Source organism: Terrapene carolina, unplaced genomic scaffold (genome assembly GCF_002925995.2).
Source record: "Terrapene carolina triunguis isolate 2854851 unplaced genomic scaffold, T_m_triunguis-2.0 Scaffold68, whole genome shotgun sequence".
NCBI classification, from domain to species: Eukaryota; Metazoa; Chordata; order Testudines; family Emydidae; genus Terrapene; species Terrapene triunguis.
Genome location: NW_020664419.1, coordinates 2,945,539 through 2,972,523, shown reverse-complemented (window position 1 = coordinate 2,972,523; position 26,985 = coordinate 2,945,539). Strand labels below are relative to the sequence as shown.

General features: G+C 43.6%; 1 protein-coding gene across 2 annotated transcripts in view; it reads left to right on the top strand.

Moving 5' to 3' along the window:
- Nucleotides 1–26,985, top strand: part of EXOC4 (exocyst complex component 4) — a 611,454-nt gene that overhangs the window by 90,889 nt on the left and 493,580 nt on the right. The gene's annotated exons all lie outside the window — the stretch shown is intronic.

The window sequence follows — 26,985 nt, the reverse complement described above, 5'->3', positions numbered from 1 at the left end:
GGACCTCAGGAGGTCATCTAGTCCAACCCCCTGCTAAAGCAGGACCAATCCCCAACTAAATCAGATAACTGCATACGCCACGTGTGACTTATTAAGAAGTTTTGAATGGCTTACCAGCCCTTTGCCAATTAATCTTTTCCCTGGGCCTCTTTCTAGCCCCCTTAGGCAGCTTCACACAGGTGCTTTATAAAGAATCAGTTTGACACATAAATGTTTCTTTCTCTCCCAGATTTTAACCCTCCTTCCCTTTGTTATCATACCTGCCCAAACCTCAGGATAGATAATATTCAGCCCCAGGCTACTGACCGTCACAAATTTTAAAAACCTTGTGCAATTGGAGCTGACTGGAACATGTCCGTGGCTATGGTTAAGCTTGTGGGTGGCAATAGAGTGCCTAGTTCATGCTCTAGCCATGCTATCATTGCCCAAGGCCAAAAAACCTTTAAGAGCTTTGGCAGTTCTGCCAGTCTCACTCTAGGGAGCAGAGGCCCAGGAGTGAGAATCTTGCACAACGTTATCGTCAGTGAAGTAGAATGACAAGGCAAGTAATTTTCCCTTATCATCAAGAGTTGGTGGTGGTTGCATCCCTCATGAGTGGTGAACTAAAATTGAGAAAACCTTTGTACTGGATGACACATACGGAACCCCCACCTTTCCCCAACTGAGTGTCTCCTACGTGACTGAAGAATCAAGTGAGAGAGTTTTAAACTTTGTTATTGGGATTATTTTTTGTAATCTACCACCTGTGATGCTTAGTTGCTATAAGTCTGACTGGTCAGAGGGAGCCATAAAACCCTCCAGAAATGACCTAAAATAGCTTTTCTGCACATAAAAATGACAGCAATTCAAACTCCATAATCTTGTGCCCATCTGGGGCTGGAAATGAGTGCTGGATCGCCATGGGAAGCTGGGACTCATCTCTATTTCTGTTTGTATTGAGCTCCTGTTTATTGCATTGCAGGGTCACAAGCACAGGCAGCTGGTGAAAACATTCTTTTTGGTGGCTAGGTGCATGGAATGGGGGGAGGCCCCCACTCCAGTGCGTGTGTGGGAGGAGCCTCTTTTCTGAGGGATGTCTCAGGCCCCACTCTTGAACGTACGTGTGTGTGTGTGTGGGGGGGGCACTGTCTTTATTCCAGCCTCCTGTGGAGGGGAGGCCCCTAAGGTGGGGGTTAGAGAGCGAGCCCTCCCCACACTCAGCAGCAGTTCCTGCCCCGCAGGGCCGGGCCTGGATCCCTGCCCTGGCCCACTGGCTTTTGCTGCTCGCAGCTGAAGGGCTTGACTCTGCACTTTTCAAGAAGGCAAGACTCGCGTTGTCTTCAAAGGGACTCTTCTGCTATTAGAGTAGGATGAGAGATGATGGTTTAAAACCCCTTTTAAGATAAATATCATTTAGTTCTTATTTTAAGCATCTGGCGTATCAGTTCTCATTTGTAAAGTTTTGAACATCACAGTGAGGTCTGGAAAACTCTTTTTCATCCCTGCTAAAAAACTGAAAAGTTTCTTACCTCTGGGCATGTCATACACGAGGCCATTCTTAACAACTTCTTGAAGCTCAGGTCAAACATTAGTCGGAGCTGCTTGGCAGTGGTGTCCTTGTCATTTATTTTAGTCGTCACTGTTTTTAATTTAATGCCAAACGAAACCAAGTAAAATGTGGCATATGAAAACAGTAGGAGATAAGACAGTTTGTTTAGTGGTGGTGGGGAAGCTGGGGGTGGGAAGGATAAATAACTCTCTGTGATCTAGCCTCCCCCCTGGCCTTGTGGTAGTTTGTGTGCAAAGCCTGAAGACAGCTGGTCAGAGGTAGGGAGCCTAGCCCCCTGAGTGACTGCAAGTTGCAGGCAGGGTTGACTGGGTTGTGCACACGGGGTGGCCTGGAGCGGAGCAGAACTGGCAGGCAGAGAAAGTGTAGTGGTTATTTCTGACATGCTGGAGCATAGCGATGTCCTATATTTCATCTGCTGGAGCAACACTATAGACTGCTCCAGAAGCACTATGCCCCAGCGGCAGAGATAGATTGGGGTAGGGGGGAGGCTGAGCCCCCCTCACCCAACCCACCTGCTGTTTATGGTCATAAGATAGTGGACTTTAAAGTTGTGACACTTCTAGATATAGAAAACCTTTACTGGCCTATGACTAAATTGTGTCCATTCTGGTTCTTGAACAGCAATAATTTAAGGACTGAAATTCCCCATTTTTGTGAGGAGGAAGAGGAAACATTTCTCTAGCAGGTTGATTTTTTTTTTAAACAATGTTTGTTTAAATGTGTTCAGGGGTTAGGAAGGATGCAAGAAATTGTGAGATGATGGATTAGTGGCAGAAGTGAAGTCAGGTGATGCAGTCAAAGATGAATGAAATGTATTAATGCCTATGCAATATATCACATGCCTCTACAATTTTTCACATGGATAACACGTCCTCTAATAGTGTGTCTGTGCATGTGTAATATTATGAAATAGCTGTCTTTATAGCTGTATGCATGCATGCATACATACGTTTGTGTGTATATGTTGGGGGTGGAGAGGCCAAAATGTAAGACGGTATTAATTTTTTCTGTCAGCTCAAATGACCTGACTTGTTTTTCCTCTAGATATCTGAATGCTTCCCAGTAATATTCACTGTTAATGCTCGATGCTTTTGTAACCCACGTGCCTAATAGGGAGGTATGTCTTTAAGAGACCCATTGGTGGGAGGTAGGAGTGAGTTGTCTGAGTCATTGTTGCTAGGCAGATTTAGCACTCTACATCCAGAAGCTTGGTGTGGTAGTTTTGGGTCGGCTCCAATAGGTTCCCTGTTACTGGGGTCAGACTCCATGAGGGCAAGCGGTCAGAGCAGCTGCTTTGCAGGGGGCCATGTGCCCTGGGTGAGTTGGGAGAAGCTGAGCCCAGGAGCAGAAGCAGGCTGTTTCCCCTAACTCTGAAGCATTTTGCGGCAGTCTTTTTTGTTTTGTTTTTTGTTTTATATCTATATACTTAACTGAGTGATTGGTTAATCAGTTAGCTGACTGGCTAACAGTGCTTTCCGCAGAGGAAGAGTCTGCATGGATTCCAAGTGAAGATTCCTACTAGCAAGTGGAGGGAAGATTTTGTTTTAGACTCAGCAAACTATATAGATTTGGTGATCAAAGACTCTAACTGAGACTTAGGTGAACTCAACCTAAGCTTTTGGGAATTCTCAGTTTCTTCTCACTTGTGGTTCTGTGGGGACTAAACAGTTCAGATTTAAATTTTTCTTTATTTATGTTTATGTATAACTGTGAATATAATGTCTGTGGATTATAAAATATCATATTATGCTGGAAAAATTAGATTATTATTTCTTTATCATAAAATTTTATAAAGTTGTTTAATTACATTCATTTTTTTTAGTTCCTTTTGGGACTTGAATGTGGGGAGGTTGACCCTGTGCAATCCTTGCTGAAAATTCTTAGCAACTGAATTCTGAGTCTCCAGCTACTTTTCTATGGGAGTTGGGGTTTTTTTTTAGGCACTGAAGAAGGGCAACGAAGTGTACTTTAGCCCACCCAAAGGTTACACTATTATGTTACTCCTGGGGGCATTCTGTGCCAAAAAATAAAAAATTCTGCGCACAATATTTTAAAATTCAACAAAATTCTGCAATTTTTATTTGTCAAAATAACACCAAGTAATCACACCAGTTCCAATTATTTTGTTAATTTATTTCAAAATACCTGTCAGCAAGTATGTCTGTAACAATACAGAGACGCACACAAATTCTCCCAGGAGTAGAGATTTAAAGAAACCCCTATGATAACCCAGTTCCTGTTCCTCTGCCCCATTTCCCGCCAGAGCCCAGCCGGGGGGCCAGACACCCACAACTCCTCCCTCCCCCGGAGCCCAGTCACGGAGCCCCGAGGCCCAGATACCCACACCTTCCCCTCCCCCCCCCCAAGCGTAGCTGCAGAGTCCCCCCCTTGCCCAGATATTCGCACCCCCCCAGAGCCCAGCCGCAGGGCCTCCCTTGCCCAGATACCTGCGCCCCCCCGGAGCTCAGGCACCCCCTCTGTCCCCCCAGAGCCAGCTGTGGTCTCCCCCAGCCCAGACACCTGCCCCCCTCTCCTCCAGAGCCAAGGGATCCAGAGGGAGAAACAACCTGATGCTGGGTCCCGGGCATGTGTGGAGTTTCCTGCACACCGCTGTCTCCTTCCCTCAGGGCATGTGGGGAACTGCTGCTGCCAGGATCCCTCTAGCTCCCTCCCCTTTCTCCTGGCAATGTCTTCTGTGTGTGAGCTGGACTCTGCCGAGTCCAGCAGCCCCTAGTGGCAACCAGCAGCACTGCAGCCCATTTCTGTGGGGGAAAGGAAATGCTGCGTCCACAACATTAATTTTGCAGAAATTCTGCATTGCGCAGTGGCGCAGAATTCCCCCAGGAGTATTATGTGTGTGACATTAAGTTGTACAATGCCAGGTAGTGGCATCTTGAATAACGAGACATTGAATATGCAGATTTTTTTTTTGTTTTCAACATTAATTAAAAATCAAATAAAAAGTTATTGTGAGATCATCAGTTCAGGAGCATATGGTGACCCTTTAAAGTTGGATTTCTGAGTGTTAAGAAAACTATTAGTTCATCAGAATATTAGAACAATCTTGGTCAGTGAGGTGTAGTTTCTGATCCTGTTTATTCTTTCTTTGATGCTTTCACATGTTTGTGTCAGTGTCATCCTGATGTGTCTATGCAGCTACAATGTAGCAAGAGAGATTTGAAATTCAGTTTTAAATTTTAGCCTGACATTTTATGCATGTTGCTAATTTAGTTGTTTAATTTAGCAGTTGGTGGAATGTACTTCTGGAGAGGGTGTTTACTTCAGAACTAAATATTTGATTAAAAAGAACAATAAGACACCTGCAGTTAAAACTGTAATAATGTGGATAATTGCTACAGAATAATGTGATGAATGGCACTCTAGGCTTTTCTGGCACTGCTAAGATGTGTCCTGAATCTTTCTGTCCAAAGGATAATAAGTTTTGCCATTAAGGCAGTATTGTGTAAAAGGCAGAATGGTGCATGCACCATGTTACAAGGTCTGAAGGCGTAGAGTGCAATGTTTTTGTCCTGTTTGGTTTCGCTTTTCATCGTCTTGTCTATAGCTCTCACAGCACAGATAGAATCTATAGTATAGTTGGTTGAGAGCCTCCGCTGTGTTAGTGTCAGAAGACAGAGAGCTGGGAGACAGACTGCAACAGTAGCTGTTATTGGGTATTGCAGCTTTCCCCTCATGTTAGTCAGGGTACAGAACTCTTGCCCTCCTTCACCTCCTTTACAATGTCTTTGATACTGAGATAATAGGAGTATGCATCTGTCTGGCCCTTCAGAGTAACACTAGCATTTAGTTAGATCCTGCTGAAATGTCACCTGTCCGATGATATGCCAGTCATCTTGTCAGCTGTGTGCTATCAGGGTATGCAATGCCATGCGGCACTAGAAAACCAGGAAACATCACAACTCTACGTCTGTTGAGTTGGAGAGTGCCCGTTGGGTCAGGTATCCTGCCTCCAGGTAAAGTCTTTACCGGATTTCTTCTTTTTGTGATATTAATAACTCTCCATTTGCATTGCCTTCCATCCAAGGTTCTCAAGATGCAGTACAAACATCAAGTAGTTTAGTTGGCAAAACCTGCATGAAATATTTTATAGGTGGGGAAACTGAGATGCAGAGAGATTAAGTGATTTGTAAAAAGTATGCTCCCTCCAGTATGTACATATCTTTTTCAGTTACTTGCCTGGAGTTACCCTGTTATACATAAGAAGGGAGAGTGGGTTAGTGATTAGTGCAGGAGATCGGGGGTGGGGCAGGATATCTTCAGTGCTGAGTTACTCCAGAGTTAGACCAGTGATTGGCACCCAAGTCTGAGCGCCTGTGTGTGAGGAACTACACTGCAAAGTCATACCGGAGTTACTGTGTCCTCACATGTCCATCAATGGTTCTTTGTGCTGCAGTAAGCTGAGCCACTCTGATTCTTTCCCAGTGAATTGTGGGAGAACCTTTTTGTCTTTCTAGGCACACAGAGGGAATTGTGGAAATGTATTGGAGGACAATCATTACTCAAATGACTTAGCCTGCATCCTCCTCTCTGCGAAGTGGATGGGTTACCAGCATGAATTAAAGTGGTACCTGGGCTTTAACCTATGCCCCCATCTGGGCTAACTAGCCCAGATGGTAAGCTCCACTAAACTTTCATGAGGATTTTGTGTGTGGACAGGAGTGGGGTTCGAGTCAACACTGAAGTAAGAGCCCAAGTTAACTCTGCAGTGGAAGAATATTCTGATACTTAACTCCTGGTTCTATTTCTGATTCTTCCATTAACTGTGTATCCTTGGACATGTTGCCTAACCAGTCTTTGCTATGTTTACCCATCTGTAAAATGAGGATAATATCTCATAAGTGTGGCCATACCGGGTCAGATCAAAGGTCCATCTAGCTCTGTAGCCTGTCTTCTGACAGTGGCCAATGCCAGGTGCTTCAGAGGGAATGAACAGAACAAGTAATCATTAAGTAATCCATCTCCTTCAAAAGGGTATTGTGTGACATAATTATTTGTAAAGTACGTTAAGATCTTTGGATGAAAAGCAGTAGAGAAGTATAGTGTATTTAATATTTATTTCCATAAACGCCATATGAAATGTAGGCAGCATATACGCAATCCATATATACAGGTTCTCTTTACAGAAACTAATGACGTTGTCGTTTCCTCCAAAGCTGAAAGAATGTCCATGACTTGGCTCTTTCTGTTTCCTTTTATATGGCCTTAAGTGCACTGAACTGATGCTCTTGCAATTCTGAATGGTTAGTCTCATTAACGTTATTCTTTCATTTAATGGAGAGGATAGCTGGAGGATGGTGTTTGTGAAAGTGGATTGTCTGCTGCTCTTGAAAAATGCAACTTCAGCCAGACTAGCTGTACAAGGGAGGAATATACTCTCAAAGCTGTTGATCTTTTAAAGTCAGACTAGACCTTTAGACTGGTTCCCATTTTATTTTTGTTTCCTGTTTTTTATCCAGAAAGAAACTTATTTTCATTTTACATAATTTCTTAGAAAACCAGCCTGGTGATATTTAGAAAACCTAATGATTACCTTAGTTTGGGTATGTTGAGTTTTTCTTTGCAAGTCTGTAGGATCTAGAACATAAGATATTTAAGTTAGCTTATGACTTTAAGATCTGTACTTGGAAGACAGCTCAAGAGCTGAGTGGATAATGTAGACAAGATTACTCTCACTCCAAGAGATGCTCTCTCCAAGTCGGACTGAGCCATGTTGGCAGGGTGGTATGGCAGAAGTTTGCATGGCTGCTCTCATATTATAGCTTTTCTGTGGATAGAGTTATTTTAGCCCTGGGATGTCAATCTACTGTTTCACAAGCTCTAACATTTACTTAAAGTTCAAAGAGATAAGAGTCTGAAAAAATTAATTGGTTTCTATGTAGTGTACAATCAACCACTTGAGTTCACTGTCACGGGAGCTCATTGAGGCTTACAGTTCAGCAGATTTAAAAAGAGGATTAGGTCATTTTAGGGGCATGAACAACATTTGTCGCTATGTGAGCAAGAACAAAAATATAAACACCCTCCTGCAATGTACAGCTTCAAGATTCAGTGAAGGCTAATGCTTATTGGGCTCAGATGGATTTTTCTTCTATTTTTATAATCTTTCTCAATTAACAAGATGTATCACTGAAGGTTTTCTAGGTCCATGTCTACATACTTTAGTGACTGGCATCCTATAAGTACCTTAGAGTTTTCTTCTCCCTCAAATAATCAAGTAAGATGATAACTGAACTAGATGGACCAATTATCTAGATGCATATATCCTGTTGGACTGCAGCTGCAGTACCTTGACTATGATATAATACCTCCCAAGCTGAGCAAATTGGGCCCGATTAGTATTTGGATGGGAAACTTCCAGGGAAAATCTAGAAGATACAGTAAGAAGAACTAGCAAATCAACAGGTGGTGGTGATGATTATTTGGATTCTCTTCCCACTCAATGGTACTAAAAATTCCACAGTATGGTGTTTGAGGTGCATTTTGTTCTACTGGTGCCCTGTTTTTCAGAATTGTAAAACAAAAATTCTGGCCATGTTTGATCATTAAGTATCGCCTGGCCCTTTTTATAAGGGTAGGGGTGTTAATCCGTGGGCCCTGGGAAAATTTTAGTGTGTCATAACATTCTGCCAGATAGAATTCTCCTGGCAGTTTTAGTTGTATGTTGTTCTACACTTCCTGTCCTAAACTGTGGTGCAGCTTAGAAACACCTGCCAGGGATGATCTATGTTAACTTGGTTTTGCCTTAAGATGGTTTTTTATCTGCACTGTGCTTATAAAAAGAAAAAAAGGGAAACAAAAACCATCATTTTACCTCAGTTGTGGCAGCACCTCAGTGGCAAGTGAATTATTCTTATAGATTCAAACCCAAATTCTGCCTTGGATGCAAGTAGCAGGTGTAATGGGACACTTCGATGAGACTTGCTATAGACTCAGATTGCAGAATTTTGGCGTCCAGATTGTAAAGCACTCTAGATGTTTTTCAGGTGAAAGGCACTATATAAATCTAAAATCACTATAAAACTCCTTTATACTTGTTGAGAACTGTGCTAATATCAGTGATGTTGGTGCACAATCTAAGCATTAAACAAAAAACTCATTAATTTTAAGCTCCCTTAGAGATGCAAGGGAAAAAACACGTTTGCCAAATGGAAAAGGGCTAAATTGGTAGAAGAAAAAATTTTTAATTTAAGATTCAAAAGAGTACAACAAAAAATGGAACAATTAAAAAAAAAAAAAGACAACTGCTTGATGGGTGTCCTTTTAAAATAATGCAAAAAATAAGGAAAGAAGAGAGAGAGAACCCCCAGCCACAAAATATTGCCATAATTAAAAAAAAAAAAAATTACAGTTAGGGCTAGTGGCCGCAGGTGAGATTAGAGCCTCGTACTAGGCCCCGTACAGACCCATGGTAATTCCTGCCCTGAAGATCTTACAGTCTCAAAAGCAAAGATAGACAAAGGGTGGGAGGGGAAACAAAGGCACAGAGAGGTGAAGTGACTTGTCCTGGGTCACATAGGCAAGAGCAGGGTTTCTTGAATCCCAATCCCAAATCAGTGTTTCCCGAATCCCAATCCAGCTACCTATTCAGTGGACCACAACATTTTATAGTAACAGATGGCTTCTGAGAGCAGGTGGACCAAATTTTCTTTTGTAGCTATTGTTCAGAAGGCATCATCTTGAAGTGTCTCCCAACAATTTTAAGATTACGAAGCATCTGTTTCCTGTTACTGCTTTTGAGGAGCAGATTGAAGTGTTTTTCCCAGTGAGATTATGAAGTGGTTGGTGCACTTTAAATCAAGTTTGCATTTCAAACTGCCAACACTACTATTTTTGTTCTGAATAACTGGTGTATACAAATGTAAAAAAAGAGCGGTAAGCCTGAAAATCACTTCCTAGCTCTTGTCTTCTGGAACCATTAATCAGTGGGAGACTATAGAAGAGATTAAACAGTATCTGCAATTAAGTGGAAAAAAACCCCTGCCTTAAATTGGTTCCCCAGACTCTTTCAAGTCCCATCAGTTAGGTCCATTGTTCACTGTTCTGATTCTTATCAGCATCCTCTGCTCTTCACTCTTGCAGCCAGATCAGCCAACTAAAATTTGGCGAGGCTGTGAGTAGTCCATCAGCATTGTGGACATGGTTTATACCAGCATAAAACCACAGCTTCTTTTGATGTGCTGAGCTTATTCACACTTAGTTCCTGTGTGACCAGCTTTAGAGGTAGAGAGACATATACTTACTAGCATCATACAAAGTACTATGGACGGGAAAAGGCCAGATGCTCATCATGTCCACACTGCAAGAGATTTAATCTGTCAGTAGTGCACACGATCCATACAGTAAACTCCTACTAATGTTAGAGAGCTGCTGATACCCCAGGGAAAAGTTTGAAAACGATTGTATTTCAAAACCTTTCTGCTGCCATGTTGTACATTTTTTTTTGTATTATTTTCCCATTATTCTTTAGTATGCCTGACATTTACATGACAATAGGAGAGGGACTTTCTTTCCTGAGTTATCCTGCTACTGGTGTTTATTCCTGACCCAAAATTCTAATCCTCTGTCTTTCTTCAGTAAACGTGTGTGAAGTTGGAAACTACAGGGCTACATTGCTTAAAAGCCTTTTTAAAATTCCCTTCTACCAAGAATCCTCGTTCTCCTTACTTGTACCCTGTCCTAACCTGATCGTATTTGCAGGAGAATTGTTAGGAACTATAGATCCTGGATTAGAGTCTCTGGTAGGACTGCTTTGTATTGCCAGAGCAGCACAAAGCAGCTGTAGCGTACCCATGAATTGAGCTTCGTACCTTTTTTCTTTTCAATAAAATGCTACATGTTTGAATTTAGTGTTGGTGAAAGGTGCTGGCCCGACAGCCTTAGAGATTGAAGACGTCTTTGTATAGCCTGAGTAGCAGAAATTCAAGGCTTTTTCTACTTCATTCCATTGGTGGGCTTCAATCTTGGCCTAGAAGGGATCACCTCTATCAGGAGAAGAGGGAGTCCAGTCTCCACGGCTTAGTCCCTTATTGACTGCTTTTGTGAGCCTGCCATTTGTGGTGGAAGGTTTTGGTATATGGACACCTGAAACTGGACTGGAGCTCACCAATTCACTTCGCACAACCCAACAAACAACTTGAAGATACTGTTTTTATGCAAGTCGCCTTCACTAATAAAGAACGAGAGAGAAGAAATATGTAGACAGTAGGGAAGAGAAGCTAAACATCCCAACCAAAATGTTTAATGGAGGTTTTCATGAGTAGATTATTAGTTATATATATATCATCGGAGTTAGCCATGCCAGGCCCCTTCACATTGATAACCCAATCTGTGTCCACATTATCTTGCTTTCTCATTATAATATTTGTATCATGCTGTTCATTTTCAAAATGATTTATAGTCACCATCTAATTTTAACAACTCTCCAAGGAGTTGGATATTATCTTTGTTTTACAGATGGGGAAACTTAGTGAGCTTAAGACCAAAATTTTCAGAAGCATCCATTCCTTTTAGGTGTCTGGTTTTTTGGGTGCTCATTTTGAGATATCCAGAGCTAGTTATCTGGGATGAGGCGTATCTTCAGCTTCCATTGACTTTGAAGTGTTTAAAACATGGAATTGTCCTATTTGGTGCTTCTTAGTAACCTCATCCTCATAACCTCATCCACATGTTTTATTCTTTGTTCCAAGTGGTTTCACCTATGCTAGAAGTTCTCAGACTTCTATATAATGTAGACTGTATTTTAACTGAGAGAATGTGTTGTGGGCACCTTCTCCCACTACTCCTGAGGGAATTCTGCACCAAAAAAATAAAATTTCTGCACACAATATTTTATATTTCTGCAAATTTTATTTATCAGTAAGTATGGAGGCTCCAGCATGGCAGTGGGGAGCACAGGCCACTGGCTGCACGGGGGTGGGCGATCACCCTGCAGCCCCCTCCTGTACCCCCAGGATATGGACTCGGTGGTGAGGCTGCATCTGACCCTGACAGTGCAAGGGTTGGGCTTGCCCCAGAAACATTCTGGGGCCCCAACCTTCTGCGCCGCATGCACCAGCTGTTGGGCAATCAGGCTCAGCCAGGCAGGATCCAAGTGTGGAGGGGTTAAGTGTGGGGAGATCCAGATGTAGCATGAGAGGGTTCTGTGTGGGGCAATCTGGGTACCAGTGGCTCAGTGTGGGGTCCGGGTGTGGAGGAGGGTATCTAGATGCACAGGGGCTCATTGGCGGGTTTTGAGTGCAAGGGCAATGGGACTCTGCTGGGGGGTCCAGGGGAAGGTGGCTGGGGCTCAGCGGGGTGGGCTCTAGGTGCAGGAGTGGCGGTCTGGATGCAGGGGGTAGTCTGGGTGCAGGCTCGGTGGAGGGTTCTGGGTGCGAGGGGTGGGGTCTGGGTATGGTGGGTCCAGATGCACAGGGATTGGGTGGATGGAAGAGCAGCTCCCCTCAGTGACCCCTCCCCCCTGGCTGAGGAGTGATGGGGGCAAGAAGTGTGTGGCGGGGAGATTTGGAGCTTCCTGCAATCGGGGGGGATGGGTTCTGGGGGTTCCTGGCTGCTCCATGCAGGGGAAGCGTGCTCCTACCTCACCCCCAGCCTTGCCGGGACTAACAGCTGAGCCGGCGCAGGGTAGGAGCCACCGATTGGGTGTGGTAGGGGAGGGCCAGGTGCAAGGGGGGTGGGGCTTGGTGGGAGTGGCCTGGTGCGGCAGGGTGGGGCTTGGTGGAGTGACGGTTCAGGTGCAGGGGGCTAAGTGGGAGGGTTCTGGGTACAAGGAGGCTCGGCTCGGCAGGGATGTGTGGGTATGGGGGGCGGTCCGGATGTACGGAGGTTGGACGGACAGGGGGTGGGTCTGACCCAGCCCTGGCCAGTGCGTCTCCAGCCTCCCTCCCCCCGCAGTGACTTACCTCTCCGCCGGCTACTCTGGATGCCCGAAAGGCCATGCCCGCACTGCTGGGGAGGGGCATGTGACTGCTCTTGCAGCTTCCCTTTGCTTCCGTGTCAGAAAGTCATTTTTCTGCAGGGAAGCAAAGAAATCTGCAGGGAGCATGAATTCTGCTTCTGCGCAGTGGCACAGAATTCCCCCAGGAGAACACCCCATATGTAATTATGCAGACCACCTCCCCTCTCATTCAGAATCACATAACATTCCTGTACCAGTTACAGCAAGTAGTAGTAGTATAACGAGACTATTTAATATACTTTTAGCTGTCTCAATGTGATTAAGCATCTTGAAATGAGGAAAACCAGAACCATCTGACTGGCCAGCTGTTTGCTGACCACGACCAAATACCCGGTATACCACTGGTGATCCACAGACTCCAGTTGAAGAACCTTTGGCTTAAACACCCTTATTCTAGCTGCCCAAACCCTGGTCTTTAGATGGAAGTATTGCTGCTCTCCATTCAGTGGTTGAGGATATGTTGACACTAGCTTTGTAAACCTGTTTTTATTAGTTTATAATTCATTTGTAAAAAAATTAAAAAAAAATGCTTTGGGCTAAAGTTTGGCAAATAAGACCTCAGTATGGGAGAATTTTATATATATAACCAATTAAAAATTGCTCTCTTTTCATTTTATGAAATCAATATAAATATAGGGAGGCAAAAGAAATTAAACCTTGTTATACAGCAAGAGATTTGAAAAATAGAGAGGTTAGTCCACCACAGCATTTTATACGTTTAAGAAAATATTATACTGAAATGGACTTGTCTCTGTCAGTAACTGTGTGGACTTATTGAACAATTACTGACTGAGGAGATATCTGAGCCGTTAGCGATTATCTTCAAAAACTCGCGGAAGACTGGAGAAGTTTCAGAGGACTGGCAGAGGGCCAATATAGTGCCAATCTGTAAAAAGGGGAATAAGGGCAACAGACCAGTCAGCTTAACTTGGTACCTGGAAAAATGAAGGAGCAAATAATCAAGTAATGAATTTGCAAACAAAAAAAAGAAGATAATAAGGCGATAAGTAACAGTCAACATGGATTTGTCAAGAACAAATCATGTCAAACCAGCCTAATATCTTTCTTTGAGAGTGTAACAAGCCTTGTGGATGCGGGGGAAGCGGTAGATGTGGTATATTTTGGATTTAGTAAGGCTTTTGATACTGCCCTGCATGACCTTCTCATAAACAAACTAGAGAAATACAGCCTAGATGGAGCTACTATAAGGTGGGTGCATAATTGGTTGGAAAACTTTTCCCAGAGAGTAATCATAGATTCATAGATTCTAGGACTGGAAGGGACCTCGAGAGGTCATCGAGTCCAGTCCCCTGCCCGCATGGCAGGACCAAATACTGTCTAGACCATCCCTGATAGACATTTATCTAACCTACTCTTAAATATCTCCAGAGATGGAGATTCCACAACCTCCCTAGGCAATTTATTCCAGTGTTTAACCACCCTGACAGTTAGGAACTTTTTCCTAATGTCCAACCTAGACCTCCCTTGCTGCAGTTTAAGCCCATTGCTTCTTGTTCTATCCTCAGAGGCTAAGGTGAACAAGTTTTCTCCCTCCTCCTTATGACACCCTTTTAGATACCTGAAAACTGCTATCATGTCCCCTCTCAGTCTTCTCTTTTCCAAACTAAACAAACCCAATTCTTTCAGCCTTCCTTCATAGGTCATGTTCTCAAGACCTTTAATCATTCTTGTTGCTCTTCTCTGAACCCTTTCCAATTTCTCCACATCTTTCTTGAAATGCGGTGCCCAGAACTGGACACAATACTCCAGCTGAGGCCTAACCAGAGCAGAGTAGAGCGGAAGAATGACTTCTTGTGTCTTGCTCACAACACACCTGTTAATACATCCCAGAATCACGTTTGCTTTTTTTGCAACAGCATCACACTGTTGACTCATATTTAGCTTGTGGTCCACTATAACCCCTAGATCCCTTTCTGCCGTACTCCTTCCTAGACAGTCTCTTCCCATTCTGTATGTGTGAAACTGATTTTTTCTTCCTAAGTGGAGCACTTTGCATTTGTCTTTGTTAAACTTCATCCTGTTTAACTCAGACCATTTCTCCAATTTGTCCAGATCATTTTGAATTATGACCCTGTCCTCCAAAGCAGTTGCAATCCCTCCCAGTTTGGTATCATCCGCAAACTTAATAATCGTACTTTCTATACCAATATCTAAGTCGTTAATGAAGATATTGAACAGAGCCGGTCCCAAAACAGACCCCTGCGGAACCCCACTCGTTATGCCTTTCCAGCAGGATTGGGAACCATTAATAACAACTCTCTGAGTACGGTTATCCAGCCAGTTATGCACCCACCTTATAGTAGCCCCATCTAAATTGTATTTGCCTAGTTTGTCGATAAGAATATCATGCGAGACCGTATCAAATGCCTTACTAAAGTCTAGGTATACCACATCCACAGCTTCTCCCTTATCCACAAGACTCGTTATCCTATCGAAGAAAGCTATCAGATTGGTTTGATATGATTTGTTCTTTACAAATCCATGCTGGCTGTTCCCTATCACCTTACCACCTTCCAAGTGTTTGCAGATGATTTCCTTAATTACTTGCTCCATTATCTTCCCTGGCACAGAAGTTAAACTAACTGGTCTGTAGTTTCCTGGGTTGTTTTTATTTCCCTTTTTATAGATGGGCACTATATTTGCCCTTTTCCAGTCTTCTGGAATCTCTCCCGTCTCCCATGATTTTCCAAAGATAATAGCTAGAGGCTCAGATACCTCCTCTATTAGCTCCTTGAGTATTCTAGGATGCATTTCATCAGGCCCTGGTGACTTGCAGGCATCTAACTTTTCTAAGTGATTTTTAACTTGTTCTTTTTTTATTTTATCTGCTAAACCTACCCCCTTCCCATTAGCATTCACTAGGTTAGGCATTCCTTCAGACTTCTCGGTGAAGACCGAAACAAAGAAGTCATTAAGCATCTCTGCCATTTCCAAGTTTCCTGTTACTGTTTCTCCCTCTTCACTAAGCAGTGGGCCTACCCTGTCTTTGGTCTTCCTCTTGGTTCTAATGTATTGATAAAAAGTCTTCTTGTTCCCCTTTATTCCCTTAGCTAGTTTGAGCTCATTTTGTGCCTTTGCCTTTCTAATCTTGCCCCTGCATTCCTGTGTTGTTTGCCTATATTCATCCTTTGTAATCTGTCCTAGTTTCCATTTTTTATATGACTCCTTTTTATTTTTTAGATCATGCAAGATCTCGTGGTTAAGCCAAGGTGGTCTTTTGCCACATTTTCTATCTTTCCTAACCAGCGGAATAGCTTGCTTTTGGGCCCTTAATAGTGTCCCTTTGAAAAACTGCCAACTCTCCTCAGTTGTTTTTCCCCTCAGTCTTGATTCCCATGGGACCTTACCTATCAGCTCTCTGAGCTTACCAAAATCCGCCTTCCTGAAATCCATTGTCTCTATTGTGCTGTTCTCCCTTCTACCCTTCCTTAGAATTGCAAACTCTATGATTTCATGATCACTTTCACCCAAGCTGCCTTCTACTTTCAAATTCTCAACGAGTTCCTCCCTATTTGTTAAAATCAAGTCCAGAACAGCTTCCCCCCTAGTAGCTTTTTCAACCTCCTGAAATAAAAAGTTGTCTGCAATGCAGTCCAAGAATTTGTTGGATAGTCTGTGCCCCGCTGTGTTATTTTCCCAACATATATCCGGATAGTTGAAGTCCCCCATCACCACCAAATCTTGGGCTTTGGATGATTTTGTTAGTTGTTTAAAAAAAGCCTCATCCACCTCTTCCACCTGGTTAGGTGGCCTGTAGTAGACTCCTAGCATGACATCACCCTTGTTTTTTACCCCTTTTAGCCTAACCCAGAGACTCTCAACACTTCCGTCTCCTATGTCCATCTCTACCTCAGTCCAAGTGTGTACATTTTTAATATATAAGGCAACACCTCCTCCCTTTTTCCCCTGTCTATCCTTCCTGAGCAAGCTGTATCCATCCACACCAACATTCCAATCATGTGTATTATCCCACCAAGTTTCAGTGATGCCAACAATGTCATAGTTGTATTTATTTATTAGCACTTCCAGTTCTTCCTGCTTATTACCCATACTTCTCGCATTTGTATATAGGCATCTAAGATACTGGTTTGATCTTTCCTCCCGGTTTTGTCCTGACCCTCCTTTCTCTCTGCCAATATAGCCCACACTCCCTCTCGTCTCCGACCCATCTCCCAGGTCTCCATGTTCCCCACTTACCTGCGGGCTTTGCTCACCTGTCCCCGTCGAACCTAGTTTAAAGCCCTCCTCACTAGGTTAGCCAGTCTGTGTCCAAATAGGGTCTTTCCCCTCCTCGAAAGGTGAACACCATCTCTGCCTAGCAGTCCTTCCTCAAATAGCATCCCGTGGTCTAGGAAGCCAAAGCCCTCCTGGCGACACCATCTTCGCAGCCAGGCATTCACCTCCATGATGCATCTGTCTCTGCCCGGGCCCCTACCTTTGACAGGAAGAATCGAAGAGAATACCACCTGCGCTCCAAACTCCTTCACCCGTACTCCCAGAGCCCTGTAGTCACTCTTGATCCGCTCAGTGTCACACCGCGCAGTATCATTTGTGCCCACATGGATGAGTAGCATGGGGTAGTAGTCAGAGGGCTGGATAATCCTCGACAATGCCTCCGTAACGTCTCGGATACGGGCTCCCGGCAGGCAGCATACCTCCCGAGATGAAATGTCAGGGCGACAGATGGGCGCCTCCGTCCCCCTCAGCAGAGAGTCTCCGACCACCACTACCCTACGTTTCCTATTCGCAGTGGTGGCAGCAGACCTCCCAGCCTTAGGGGTACGAGGCTTCTCCTCCTTTACTGTAGGGGGTAATGCCTTCTTTCCTGTATCAAGAAGAGCATAACGGTTACCTATTACCACAGGGGGAGGGTTCGGAGCAGGGGTGGAGCACTGCCTGCTGCCAGAAGTAACCAGCTGCCAGTGTCCACCCTGAGCCATCTCCTCCTCCACCAGTGGTGTATCAGCAGTCCTGTGTCCTGGGACAGCTACCTCAGCTGTCTCCACATGGACACTGTCCAGGAATTGCTCGTGGATTCGGATGCTTCTCAACCTAGCCACCTCCTCCTGTAGCTCTCCCACCTGCTGCCTGAGAGATTCCACCAGCAGGCACCTTTCACATTGGATGGTCCCCCCAGCCTGGATATCAGTAAGTGGAAATTGCAAGTTACAGTCTCTGCAAAACCACACCAGGATCTGGGTAGAAGCATCCATGCTCAGGCGCTCTGTCTGGCTACAGGCGCAGGTGGAGGAGACAGAAGCAGTGCTGGCACAGGTGTTGCGGGTCTTCCTAACCATCGTAAGCCTCCCTCTGTCAAACTCCCGTCTGCAGCCCCCTGTCCGCTGAAAGGGTTGTTTAAGCAAGAAGTTTAAAGTTTTTAAGGGGAATAAAGGGAAAACAGATAGAACCGGCAAGGGACCCTCGCCCCTTCCCACTCCCCTTCCCAACTCCCTTGCGAAACTCCCTGTTAGCAGCCCCTGTTCGCAAAAGCTCCCTGGTCGCTTGTGCGCTGCTTTATAAAGCCCTGGCCTGTATGAATGCCCCGCCCACTGATTAAGGCTCAGCCAATTACCAGAGGCTTCTAGGTTTCAAACCTTCCTTTGAAGCTCACAGCTTCCAACTGTCAGCCACAGCACACGGTCCTTCAAACAACCAAACAAACAAACAGACTGACAAACACAAGCTCAGCACACAGCAAGTAACCCCCAAACACAAACAAACACACACTGCAGACAGTCACTTACCCCAAAAGGGTGCTGTATTGCTCCTCCTTCACCTGGAGAACTCCCTTGCGAAAGGCCAAGTAATTTAGTCATGGGTAAATCATCAGTAAGGCTAAGATTTAGTCATGGGTATTTTTTGTAAAAGTCATGGACAGGTCATGGGCGATAAATAAAAATTGACGGCCCATGACTTGTCCATGATTTTTACCAAAAATACCCGTGACTAAATCTCTACTTCTGGGGCCCCCGCTTCTCCGGTGGGCCCCTGCTGGGGGGGGGCCTTGCTCCAGTGCTGGAGGTTGACTTCCCCCAGCTGCTGCTCCCGGGGACTGCTCTCCGGACGGCCTCTGGGTGCCCCTGGGGCCACTGCTCCAGCTGTCCTGGGACCGCCGCTGCTCGGGCGCTCCCTGGAGCGAGCCACACCGGCCGCTGTTCTGGCGCCAGCTGCCTGGGGCAGCCACAGGGACCGCTGCTCAGGTGCTCCTTGGGGCCGCCTGAGCAGCGGCTGGTGCAGCTAGCCCTCGGAACCGCCGGAGCAGCTGGCCCCAGGTTGCTCCAGCAGTGGAAATCCGTGATTTCCGCGACCTCTGTGAAGGAATCACAGCGTTTATCAGAGGTTCACAGTCAAGCTGGAAGGGTGTATCGAGTGGCATCCCACAGGGATTGGTCCTGGGTCTGGGTGTGTTCAGTGTCTTCATAAATGATGTAGATAATGGTATATAGTGGATCACAAGCTAAATATGAGTCAACAGTGTAACACTGTTGCAAAAAAAGCAAACATCGTTCTGGGCTCTATTAGCAGGAGTGTTGTAAGCCAGACATGAGAAATAGTTCTTCTTCTCTATTCCGCGCTGATAAGGCCTCAACTGGAGTATTGTGTCCAGTTCTGGGCATCACATTTCAGGAAAGATGTGGACAAATTGGAGAAAGGCCGGAGGAGAGTAACAAAACTGATTAAAGGTTTAGAAAACATGACCTATGAGGTAAGATTGAAAAAATTAGGTTTGTTTAGTCTGGAGACGAGAAGACTGAAGGGGGGCATGATAACAGTTTTCAAGTATGTAAAAGGTTGTTACAAGGAGGAGGATGAAAAATTGTTTTCATTAACCTGTGAGGATAGGACAAGAAGCAATGGGCTTAAATTGCAGCAAGGGAGGTTTAGGTTAGACATTAGGAAAAAATTCCTTACTGTCAGGGTATTTAAGCACTGGAACAAATTGCCTAGGGAAGTTGTGGAATGTATGTCATAGGAGGTTTTTAAGAACAGGTTAGACAAACACCTGTCAGGAATGGTTTAGTTATTACGCAGTGCTGCCTTGACTGCAGCAGGCTGGATTAGATGACCTATTCAGGTCCCTTCCAGTCCTACATTTCTATGATTCTTTGATACTGTATGCTTAGGGCTTAATTTCCAAAGGTGTAGAGCACCCATAGCACACCTATTGATGAATATATTTCACATCTCTGAACATCAGGTATTTAGTTCTTAATTATGCACTTTCTGGCACTCTGATTTGTATGATGATTGAACAGTTATTTCTCAGTAACCATACAGTATGCAAATTCCTGTATTCTGATTGGCCCATGGCCAACATTAGCTACTCAAAGTGCAAGTTGGGATTTACATAAATCCTAAATAACTATACAGTGATTATTTGAGCCCCTCTGCCCTGATTGACTTCAGTGTTCAGAACTTCCAACCCATATGTCAACAACAAACATAGTGGCTGAGGTAATATCTTTTATTGGATCAACTTCTGTTGGTGAGAGACACAAGCTTTTGTGCTTACACAGAGCTCTTCAGGTGTGAAGAAGCGTTCTTTGTAAGCTTGAAAGCTTGTCTCTCCCACCAACAGAAGTTGGTCCAGTAAAATATATTACCTCATCCACTTTGTCTCTCTAACATGATTTTACAAGTAGTGATCAGGTAAACCAGACTGCACAGTACATTCACAAGAGAGTTAGAGTACTGAACTTGTGCGAGCAGGAAAAGAGAAGAAATGAAATCAGAACTGCTTAGCTACAGTGTAAAATATTTAATTGATGGGCCTGATTCCCTGTTGCCTTGTACCTTGTGTGCTACTCCTGTGCAAAGTGGGTGTGTGTAGACGAGCGCTTCGTTGCTCGCGGTACAAATTCGCTGGAGACCACTCTTTCAAACACCAGTGCCCTTTTATTTCCCTGTATTTTACCACCACCACGTATATACAGTTCAATATCAGTCAGGTAGCCCCTTAGGGAACAGCTTGCTCTTACAGCTAGCTGGGAGCAACAGGCCCTCACTCCTCACTTGCCTGTTCCCCCCTCCTACTTCCTTCCTGCTAGCTTTATAGGCCTTCCTCTCAGCAGGCTCACAGGTGATTGCTCTCAGGCTCCTTTAATGAGCCATACCCTGCCAGCTCCAGTCAGTTCCCCTTTATGGGAGCTATGCTAGCAGGTTCTGAGCTAACAGGGGCTGGTTCAGTGCCTCTTAGGCCAGCACCCTGTTACAGTGTGAAATTATACCATTCTTTGTGGATGTATAAGTAACAACACAAGGGTGGGAGGCAGATGAGAATTAGGCCTGGTAAATTCAGTGGCACATGCCTAGGAGTTTATTAGCTTAGGATACAGTTGTCACTGAGTTAAGAATAATTATTGTACTGAAATGTGCACTCTGTCCTCTTGCTCTTCTGCTCTGGCTACTGCAGTATTGGCAACCCCAAGTATTGAAAAATCATGCGTCAGGCTTTCAAAATCATGAGATTTTAAAAATAAATGCTGTTTTTTTGTTTTTTTTTTAATTTGCCTTCTGGTTTCTGAGTCTCTAGGTTTCATGTTTTCAAGCTTTCTGCCACAAACATGAGCACTAGAAACTTACCATTTTAAAAAAATGAAAGATGCGATTCTCAAAATAATCACCCAATTCTGGGCTGGTGCTTTAAGAAAAATGCCCAACACTGCAAGAAATGGCAATACTGTCTCTGTCATCCCTCTGCTCTTTTGACTACCCCCCTCAGAACTTCTCTTACTGCCTTAAAATCAGGCCTTAAAATCAGGTGTTTCTTACCAGCCATCTTTCCACACCTTCATTTAACGTTTACTATTGTCCCGGATGCCTTAGCATTGTTTGTGTTGGAGGAGCAGCAGATGGCACTCACTCGGGTTTATGTAGCATCATCTGCTTTGTGCCACTGCATAAAAGAGGAACATACTGCTGACCTGTTTTGAACTTGATTAGCTTGTGAGATATGACAAGATCACACTTCAGTGTGGCATTATTACTAGTTTATGTTGCCATATTTGACAGAGAATCTCTGTTTTATATCTCAGTGAATAAACTTACTCTCTGAGGTTTTCTATTTCTTAAAATTCAGATATAGGTAACGGTAATGGCAGCTATTTGTAGAATAGATGGCAGCTGGTAGTCTGTATAAATGGCCTTTGTTCCTTGTCTTGTTCTTGGAACCTCAAATATGGCTCCTTGAACATTGCAGTATTTGACTGGATGTATTGTTAATAGCAGCTGTATTTAGCTTAGAATCAGCACGTTAATTACCCTCTTTTGGTAAATGACTGGAAAAGACATTAACTGTGTCCACACTAGGAACTATGGAAACACATTTGCATCTGAGGAAAGGGGTGATGAGGGAATTAGTTAATTAAATGTGGCCTGTATACAGTCATTTTACTCTTGGCGTGTAATTAAATGCCTTGTAAAGCTCCTTGGGATCTTTGGTTACTGGAAAAGGTCTACAGGAATGTGAATTATTGTTGATGTACTGAGTAACCATCAGTGAGACAGAGTTGAACCAAAAAAAAAGGAGTATGAATCAACAATGTAGTATTCTTTCCAGTTGTAATAGAAACTAGCCTTGGCTCTTTACCCTCTAGTATATCTTGGCTGGAAGAACTTTAAAAGTAAAAATAAGAGAATAAAATGAGAAATGGATGATATTTACTTTGTTTAATTTCCAAATACCATGACCATGTGGTTCTGATAATTGTATTTGCTTAGGGGTTCCCTCTTTCTCCAGTTGAATTCTGTACCCCATGTTTGCTTGTTTTTTAACATACATTTGGACTGGTCACTTCTTACCATAATCACTATGGAACAATTCTTTATTTCCAATGTCTTTTTGATTTCTTTGGTGAAAAGTTTGTTGTGGCTGACATTTTTATTATCTGCACTGTGGTAGTGCCTCGGTGCCGAGTAGGGTTATATAGAAAATACTCGTTAAACCTGTGTATGATCAAACAAAATGTTCATCTTTGTATAGGTTATTATGAACCATCCTACAGAGTTCTATCGCAGGGAGATGGAGTCTTTTGGAAATCCTAGCCTAAGGGAGTTTGGTGCCCAACTCCCATAGTTAGTCAATGGGAATTGGGCACCTCCCTCCCTTTGTGGTCTTTGAAAATCCCAACCCTAATTCTCTGTTAAACTTGATAACATGGCTTAAAAGATCAGAGAAAACTATAGAAAAATAGCATTGTACAGAAATCTGTAGGGCCTTTTCATAAAGGGGGCGTTACTTGTCTGACCTGGTTGCAAGGAACCTCTCTCCTCCCGAGAGAGACCCTTTGGAAAGGGTTTTTCGCCTGCCTGGCCTCATTGAGCAGGTGTAGGTAGGGGTTCTGATTTCTTTGCTTTCCCACAGCTGACCTAAGACCTTGAGAGCGACTCTGGGGCCAGGAGGCAGCAAGAATAGTATTGAATGTACTACTCAGCAGGGTCATACCACCGGCATGAGGGCTAGTCTTGACTCTAATTTCCCTTTCTAGCCTTAAACTATCAGGAGTTGCTGTGTATGAAAAGTAGAATAATCCAAATCAGATAAACCTCCCATCAGGTCAGTAAATAGATAAATCACTGTTCTCTCTTAAGCATATTATTCAAAGTCTTTCCTTGTTTCTCGCATACGACTGTGGAAAAAACTCAGCAGATTTACAGACACAATAAAAAGATGATCTCACTTTATTATAATGATTTGTTGCTGTATTTCTTTGCAGTTTAATCAGAATGTCACATGTCTGATGCTCTGTTAGAAAAATTGCATATCCAACCACATTAGCTGCCAACATGATAAATGATGGTGCACTTTGAATTGTTCCTCCTTGCTAACCTCTCTGGATAATTTACCTTAATTTGAGGTGATGCCTTCAAAATCCAGGTTGTCTACTAGTGGAAACAGCAGAACATACCCTAACAATCTGTGGCTACCTAGAAGGACTTTGTGCAGTTGACACTGTTATGCGCACCATGGCCACTTGGAACGTAACAACCACCATGATGGTAGAACTCCTACTCCAAAATACACTTAAGCTAAGGGAGGACCTCTGTTGGCTGTTAGTAGTAGAAGACTTAATGACACACTTTTGAGAAGTTCTGATTCCATCCAGTAGGGAGAAGTAGTGCATGCTTGCGCACACATAAACCAGGTCAGTACAACACCATCCGCATACACTGTGAATTCTTGCCGCCTGCGTTGCATACTCTAAGGCTTGGATATTAAAGTTATTATGTAAGCAAGGTGGTGGATTTTTTTCTTCACAACTCAACCATATTTGTTAGAGTCCTGGAACCTTAACATTCCCCCTGCCCTGCAGGGTGAATGCCATTGTACAGGACGTTGTAAAGAAGTGACTTCCATTTACAGGACGGAGGCGAGGTGGTTCAGTGATTAGGGCACTAACTTGGGAGATCTGGGTTCAAGTTCCTGTGCCACAGCAGACTTCCTTGTGTGACCAAGGGCAAGTCATTTAGCTTCTCTGTGCCTCAGTTTCCCATCTGTAAAATGGGCATAATAGCACTGCCCCCCACCTCACAGGGGTTTTGTGAGGATAAGCATATTAAAGATTGTAAAGCATTCAGATATAACGGTGATGGGCCATATAAGCGCCTTAGATAGATACTGCTGAATGGGCTGAGATACACTGAGAGTTCTGAAGACAAATTCTCTTTTTTATCCACAAGATTGCTACAGAAATTACCATCTTTTAGTGTATTCCAAAAAAACCCAGCTACTAACTTTACAGAATTGAAGTGGTGATCAATCCATTTCCAGGACACGTTTCAGTAGAATTCCTCTGTGATTAACATTATACAGACAATTGGAGAGCTGGCACCTAAGTATAGTTATTCAAGCAACCTGGCAGTAGCTTTTCATCTCCCTGTCTTCTCACTCTTTAAATTTCCCAAAGGAATAAGCACACTAAAAACCATTTTTGATCATCACATTAAGTTCTGCAAATACATTCCTTCCCTTGGCTGTGGTTTTTAGTTATCTTTACAGATGGTTAGGCCAAAGCACTGGAAATTTGCAGACCTTATTACCTGGACATTGACAGTAATTCTGATACACTTTTGGAGTTGAGGAAGTGGTTTTGGAGGACGTGGTGCCCAACGGGAGTTGAAAAAATGGCTGTATATCAGATAAATAGTTAGGCTCAGCACCATGCTAGAACAAGAATCATGGTTCCCTTGTGCTAATGATAATTTGTATTTGTTATTCGTTGAAAGCTCTAAAAGCATTTGGGAAATATGAATAAAGCCTCCATGCCCCTCTGACTCAAGTATTAAAGTACCTATGACATAATTGGGTAAACTGAGGTTTAAAGAAGTGGTGGTTTGCAGAAGCTCGCTCAGAGGTCAAATTCCGCCTGCCTTGCAGCCTGTGAGATCACTTTGAATTCAGTGGGATTTCAAGGTACAAGACAGGTTACAGTTTGGTTCTTCAGTTCCCTTTCCAAACAATTAGACCACAGTGATTCTTATAATATGACGTTCTGTGGTTTACTATTAAGAGTTTTCTTAGAGATTTTTGTTGCAGAAAGGAGAAATCCTCTTTGCTACACGTGCTTCAGATTTGTTACTGTGTACATACGTTCCCACACGTGTTATATAATACAGTGTTTGCTAAAAATTAAACCGATATTATCGGAGTCTTTGCAATGCCAGGATAAATGTATTCTGTTCTCAAACAGCAACAAACGGAGAATTATTTCTTAGTTCTTACAATCCATCTAAACAAGTATTCATAGAAACGTAGGGCTGATTAGGACCTCCAGAGATCATCAGATGCAGCTCCCTGTGCTAAGGCAGAACCAAATAAACTTCATCATCCCTGACTTTGTCCAACATGTTCTTAAAAACCGGCTGTGACGGGTTCCCCCTAGGATGCCATCTGGAACTGGGGTACCACTGAGCCCTCTGCCCATCAGCCTGGGCTCCCTCTCACGCTGTGCTGCTGTGACAAGCTGCAAAGCCTTCGAAACTTGCACTTTCACCAGCATTCACACAGATAGGAACACACCCAGCTGCAGTTACATGCAGGCTCTCTAACCACCAGCCTCCAGCCCAGGACCCCAGAGCAGTACCGTCCTGCCCTGGTCAAATCTGGACAGTATATGGGTTTAAGACCCAGTCTAACTCTCCCTCAATGTGAAGAGGGCTATGCACACTTGTGGTAACCAAGTAGAGATTTTCCCCAGACACTTTAGTCAAACGTACACTATTTTGGATTAAAACAAAATAAGTTTAACAACTACAAAAGGATAGATTTTAAGTGATTATAAGTGATAGCAAACAGATCAAAGCAGATTATCTAGTAAAGAAACAAAACCGCAAACTGAGTTTAACATACTAGATAGGTAGGATATGAATTAGCAAATTTTCATCCTGGGCGATAATAAGGCTGGCAGATTCTTAAGGCGCAAGCTGCCTTTGCTTTGCAGCTTGGGTTTCCCAGGTTTTCATACACAGGCTAGAAACCCCTTTAGCCTGGGACCATCAGTTCTCCCAGTTCAGTCTTTGTTCCTCAGGTGTTTCCAGGTGTGTTATTTTAGGAACAGTGAGGTCACCAGATAATGTCACTCCCTGCCTTATATAGCTTTTGCATATGACGGGAACCTTTTGTTTCAAAGCTTGGTTCTGATAGTCTGTGGAAAAATACTGGCATCCCAAGATGGAGTCCAGCATCCTGTGGTCTGATCACATGTCCTTGTAGAGTCATAGCAGCCATTTCTCAAGGCTGTTTGGCGTATTCTCAGGAAGGCTTATCAGCAGGTGGGAGATAAGCTTCTCCAAAAGCCTATTTTTTTTTCCTAATGGCCCATTTCCCTGAATAGGCCCTTCCCCACTCACTATCGAGACGGAAAGCATCTTGTCTAGTGGGCATTACCCAGGTGTAACTAGATTTGAAATAGATACTTAGTCAATATTCATAACTTCAGATACAAGTGGCATGAATGATCCTCTGAATTTCTGTTTCTTTCATCCCAAAGTGATGTATAAAATTAACGTATGTGAATCACATTAACCATCTCTGAATTGTAACTGTCTCAGGAGTGTGATTCGGTACCTGTTTAATAGAGCAGAGTAGCATTGCACAATAGTTTAGCACAGGAAGTGAAGAATGCAATAGTTCATGTTTTTTAATACACAGTTAATTTAGGGAGAATAAATATAACTCAAATTGGGCAGGACACTGGTATACATGCTTCTATTCTTTTTATTTTTATTTTTTAAAAGCACCCAGAGATATTTAATGGCACAAGTAGACAGAACCTCAGTTTTTCTTCTGATCCTAAGGACACTTTTGCAGTGGATCAAATAGCCCCTGGGTTGTTCTTGTGCAACCATATGCGTGTTTGTCAGGTGAGGTGAGGTGATGGGGTGGATGGTCCTAAGAAGTGACACAGTCAGTGATTCCTATTGCAAATTTATTTGTGCACCA